General features: G+C 39.5%; 1 non-coding gene across 1 annotated transcript; it reads left to right on the plus strand.

Annotated features, from left to right (window-relative positions):
- The first annotated feature begins 5,147 nt into the window (after window positions 1-5,147).
- On the plus strand, window positions 5,148-5,255 carry LOC148581272 (small nucleolar RNA R71). Its single transcript, XR_015897475.1, has one exon. It is a non-coding gene; the product is annotated as a small nucleolar RNA R71 (small nucleolar RNA).
- The last annotated feature ends 869 nt before the right edge of the window (window positions 5,256-6,124 follow it).

A 6,124-nucleotide genomic window follows, 5' to 3' on the forward strand; every position in this document is an offset into this window, starting at 1 on the left:
CTGTAGCTCCAGAAAATCCACTTCAAGTGCAGGAGGGTCAGAATCCAATAGCATCTGTAGTCCTTTTTCGGCTTCTGAATCAGATTTTTGCTCAGGTCCCTCAATTTCAGCCAAAAAATACCTGAAATTACAGAAAAATACACAAACTCATAGTAAAATCCAGAAATGTGATTTTTTCATAAAAACTAATAAAAATATAATAAAAAGTAACTAAAACATACTAAAAACTATGTAAAAATAATGCCAAAAAGGGTATAAATTATCCGCTCATCACAACACCAAACTTAAATTGTTGCTTGTCCCCAAGCAACTAAAAACAAAATAGGATAAAAAGAAGAGAAAATACAATAAAATCCAAAATTATCAATGAAGATTAGTTTTAATTAGATGAGCGGGACTAGTAGCTTTTTGCTTCTGAACAATTTTGGCATCTCACTTTATCCTTTGAAGTTCAGAATGATTGGTATCCATAAGAACTCAGAATTCTGATAGTATTATTGATTCTCTTAGTTCCGTATGTTGATTCTTGAACACAGCTACTTTATGAGTCTTGGCCGTGACCCTAAGCATTTTGTTTTCCAGTATTACCACCGGATACATAAATCCCACAGACACATAACTGGGTGAACCTTTTAAGATTGTGACTCAACTTTGCTAGAGTCCCAAGTTAGAGGTGCCCAGAGTTCTTAAGCACACTCTTTTTGCTTTGGACCACGACTTTAACCGCTCAGTCTCAAGCCTTTTACTTGACACCTTCACGCCACAAGCACATGGTTAGGGACAACTTGGTTTAGCCGCTTAGGCCAGGATTTTATTCCTTTAGGCCCTCCTATCCATTAATGCTCAAAGCCTTGGATCCTTTTTACCCTTGCCTTTTAGTTTAAAGGGTTACTGGCTTTTTCTTCTTGCTTTTTCTTTTTCTTTCTTTTTCTTTATTTTTCGCCAATTTTTTTCTTTTTTTTTCGCAAGCTTTTGCTTTTTCACTGCTTTTTCTTGCTTCAAGAATCAATTTTATGATTTTTTAGATTATCAATAATATTTCTCTTTTTTCATTATTCTTTCAAGAGCCAACAATTTTAACATTCATACACATCACTATAAAAAATATGCACTGTTCAAGCATTCATTCAGAAAACAAAAAGTATTGCCACCACATCAAAATAATTAAACTATTTTCAAGACAAATTTCGAAATCCATGTACTTCTTTTTCTTTTTCAGAAAACAAATTTTATTTAAGAAAGGTGAAGGATTCATAGGACATTCATAGCTTTAAGACATAGACACTAAACACTAATGATCATGTAATAAAGACACAAACATAGACAAAACATAAAGCATAGAATTCAAAAAATAGAAAAACAAGAACAAGGAAGTTAAAGAACGGGTCCACCTTAGTGATGGCGGCTAGTTCTTCCTCTTGAAGATCTTATTGAGTGCTTGAGCTCCTCTATGTCCCTTCCTTGCCTTTGTTGCTCCTCTCTCATTGCCTTTTGGTCCTCTCTGATTTCATGGAGGGTAATGGAGTGTTCTTGGTGCTCCATCCTTAGTTGCTCCATGTTGGAACTCAAATTTCCTAAAGAGGTGTTGATTTACCCCCAATAGTTGTATGGAGGGAAGCGCATCCCTTGAGGCATCTCAGGGATTTCTTGATGAGGAATCTCCTCATGCTCTTGTTGAGGTCCATGAGTGGGCTCTCTTGTTTGCTCCATCCACTTTTTAGTGATGGGCTTGTTTTCTTCAATGAGGATGTCTTCCTCTATGACAATTCCAGCTGAATTGCATAGGTTACAGATGAGATGAGGGAAGGCTAACCTTGCCAAAGTGGAGGGCTTGTCCGCCAGCTTGTAGAGTTCTAGAGGTATAATCTCATGAACTTCTACTTCCTCTTCATTCATGATACTATGGATCATGATAGCCCGGTCTATTGTAACTTCAGACCAGTTGCTAGTAGGAATGATAGAGCGTTGGATGAACTCCAACCATCCCCTAGCCACGGGTTTGAGGTCAAGCCTTCTTAGTTGAACCGGCTTGCCTTTGGAGTCTCTCTTCCATTAAGCTCCTTCCACACAAATGTCCATAAGGACTTGGTCCAACCTTTGATCAAAGTTGACCCTTCTAGTGAAAGGGTAAGGATCTCCTTGCATCATTAGTAAGTTAAATGCCAACCTCACATTTTTCTGACTGAAATCCAAGTAATTCCCCCGAACCATTGTGAGCCAATTCTTTGGGTTCGGGTTCATACTTTGATCATGGTTCTTAGTGATCCATGCATTAGCATAGAACTCTTGAACCTTTAAGATTCCAATTTGTTGGATGGGGTTGGTGAGAGCTTCCCAACCTCTTCTTTGAGTCTTACGTCGGATCTCCGGATATTCACTCTTTTTGAGCATGAAGGGGACCTCGGGGATCACCTTTTTCTTGGCCACAACTTCATAGAAGTGGTCTTGATGGACCTTTGAGATGAATTTCTCCATCTTCCATGACTCGGAGGTGGAAGAAATTGCCTTCCCTTTCCTCTTTCTAGAGGTTTCTCCAGTCTTAGGTGCCATTAATGGTTATGGAAAAACAAAAAGCAGAGCTTTTTCCCACACCAAACTTAAAAGGTTTGCTCGTCCTCGAGCAAAAGAAGAAAGAAAGGAGTAGAAGAAGAAGAAATGAAGGAGATGGAGGGGAGTGTTGGTTTCGGCCAAGGGGTGTTTAAGTGTGTATGATGTGTGAAATTGAAGGTGGTAAGGAGGGGTATTTATAGGGTAAGAGAGAGGGGGAATTTGTGTATTAGGGGTTGGGTTTGGGAGGGAAAAGTTTTGAATTTGAATGGTGAGGTAGGTGGGATTTTATGATGGATGGATGTGAGTGGTGAAGAGGTTATGGGGAAAAGGGTAGGATTTGATAGGTGAATGGTATTTGGGGAAGAGGTATTGATGGGATTGGTCAACGGTATTTGGGGAAGAGTGTTATGGAGAGGTGTGAAGAGGAAAGAGAGTGAGTTGGGATAGGTGGGGATCCTTTGGGGTCCACAGATCCTGAGGTGTCAAGGAATTCTGGTCCCTGCACCATTCTGGCGTTTAAACGCCCTCTGTATGCCATTTCTGGCATTTAACACCAACTCTGCTACCTTTTCTGGCGTTAAACGCCAGGCTAATGCCCATTTCTGGCGTTTAACGCCCATCAGACACCCTTTTCTGGCGTTAAACGCCAGTCTGTCTGCCAATTCTGGCATTTAACGCCAGCCAGACACCAGACACCCTTTTCTGGCATTAAACACCCAGAATGCTGCCAGACTGGGCGGTAAACGCCCATTCTGCTATCACGCCAGTAAATCTGTCCTCCAGGGTGTGCTGTTTTTGATGCTGTTTTAATTCTGCAGCTGTTTTTATGACTTCACATGTCATCAACCTAAAGAAAACATAAAATGACAATGGAATATAAATAAATATAATTAAATAATATTGGGTTGCCTCCCAATAAGCACTTCTTTAACGTCAATAGCTTGACAGTGAGCTCTTAGAGAGCTTCACAGAGACTCAGAGCTTGATGGTGGCTTCCCAACACCAAACTTAGAAGTTGAGTGTGGGGGCTCTGTTTTACTCTGTATTGAGAGAAGCTTTTCATGCTTACTCTCCATGGTTACAGAAGAAGATCCTTGAGCCTTAAACACAAGGTAGTCCTCATTCAATTGAAGGACTAACTCTCCTCTGTCCACATCAATCATAGCTCTTGCTGTGGCCAGGAAGGGTCTTCCAAGGATAATGGATTCATACTTATCCTTTTCAGTGTCTAGGATTATGAAGTCAGCAGGGATGTACAGGCCTTCAACCTTTACAAAGTCATCCTCTACAAGTCCATAAGCCTGTTTCATTGATTTGTCTATCATCTGTAGTGAGATTCTTGCAGCTTATACCTCAAAGATCCCTAGTTTCTCCATTACAGAGAGTGGCATGAGATTTATTCCTGACCCTAGGTCACATAGAGACTTCTCAAAGATCATGGTGCCTATGATACAGGGTATTAAGAACTTTCCGGAATCTGGTTTCTTTTGAGGTAATTTTAGTTGAACCAAGGCATTCAGTTCATTAATGACCAATGGGGGTTCATCCTCCCAAGTCTCATTACCAAATAATTTGGCATACAACTTCATGATTGCTCCTAGATACTGAGCAACTTGCTCTTCAACAATATCTTCATCTTCTTCAGAGGAAGAATACTCATCAGAGCCCAAGAATGGCAACCGTAAGTTCAGTGAAATCTCTATGGTCTCTATATGAGCCTCAGATTCCTTTGGTTCCTCATTAGGAAACTCCTTAGTGGTCAGTGAATGTCCATTGAGGTCTTCCTCACTGGAAATCACTGCCTCTTCCTCCTCTATAGGTTCGGCCACTTTGGGTATATTGATGGCCTTGCACTCTCTCTTTGGATTCTTTTCTATATTGCTTGGGAGAGTACTAGGAGGGATTTCAGTAACCTTTTTACTCAGTTGACCCACTTGTGCCTCCAAATTTCTGATGGAGGACCTTGTTTCAGTCATGAAACTGAGAATGGTCTTAGATAGATCAGAGACTATGGTTGCTAAGTCAGAAAGGCTCTGCTTAGAATTCTTTGTCTGTTGCTCAGAAGATGATGGAAAAGGCTTGCTATTGCCAAACCTATTTCTCCTACCAATATTATTATTGAAGCCTTGTTGAGGCTTCTATTGATCCTTCCATGAGAAATTTGGATGATTTCTCCATGAAGGATTATAGATGTTTCCATAGGATTCTCCCATGTAATTCACCTCTTCCATTGCAGGATTCTCAGGGTCATAAGCTTCTCCTATAGAGGAGGCTTCTTTAGTACTGCCTGATGCAGCTTGCATTCCAGTCAGATTCTGAGAAATTATATTGACTTGCTGAGTCAATATTTTATTCTGGGCCAAGATGGCATTCAGAGTATCAATCTCAAGAACTCGTTTCTTCTGAGTAATCCCATTGTTCATAGGATTTCTTTTAGAAGTTTACATGAAATGGTTATTTGCAACCATTTCAATGAGTTCCTGGGCTTCTGCAGGGGTTTTCTTCAGATGAAGAGATCCACCAGCAGAATGGTCCAATGACATCTTGGATAATTCAGACAGACCATCATAGAATATACATAAGATGCTCCATTCTGAAAGCATGTCAGAAGGACACCTTCTGATCAATTGCTTGTATCTTTCCCAAGCTTCATAGAGGGATTCACCTTCCTTCTGTCTGAAGGTTTGGACTTTCACTCTAAGCTTGCTCAACTTTTGAGGTGGAAAGAATTTGGCCAAGAAAGCATTGACCAACTTTTCCCAAGAGTTCAGGCTTTCTTTAGGTTGTGAGTCTAACCATATCCTAGCTTTGTCTCTTACAGCAAAGGGGAAAAGCATAAGTCTGTAGACCTCGGGATTAACCCCATTGGTCTTAACAGTGTCACAAATTTGCAAGAATTCAGCTAAGAACTAATAAGGATCTTCCAATGGAAGTCCATGAAACTTGCAATTCTGCTACATTAGAGAAACTAATTGAAGCTTAAGCTCAAAGTTGTTTGCTCCAATGGTAGGAATTGAGATGCTTCTTCCTTAGAAGATAGAAGTTGGTGCAGTAAAGTCACCAAATATCTTCCTTGCATCTCCACCATTGTTGTTGTTTTCGGCTGCCATGTCTTCTTTTTTTTGAAAATTTCTGTAAGGTCCTCTCTAGAGTGTTGTGCTTTAGCTTCTCTTAGCTTTCGCTTCAGAGTCCTTTCAGGCTCAGGATCAATTTCAACAAGAATGTCTTTATCCCTGTTTCTGCTCAGATGAAAAAGAAGAGAATAGAAAAGAAGAGGAATCCTCTATGTCACAGTATAGAGATTCCTTTATGTGAGTAGAAGAATGAGGTAGAGGGAGAATAAGAAGAATTGGAACATAGAGGGAGGGAGAGGGTTCGAATTATGAGTAGAAGAGAAGTGTTAGTAAATAAATAAAATAAATAGAAAGAGATGAGAGAGTTATTCGAATTTTAATTAAAAGAAAAGAAAAATATTTTTGTTTTTATTTTAATTATGAGTTGGAATTCGAATTTAGGAAAAGAAATAAAATAAAATTAGAATTTAAAACAATTAGTTAATTAAAAAAAATTTTGA

Source organism: Arachis ipaensis, chromosome B10 (assembly GCF_059453495.1).
Source record: "Arachis ipaensis isolate K30076 ecotype BB chromosome B10, ASM5945349v1, whole genome shotgun sequence".
Taxonomy (NCBI): Eukaryota; Viridiplantae; Streptophyta; class Magnoliopsida; order Fabales; family Fabaceae; genus Arachis; species Arachis ipaensis.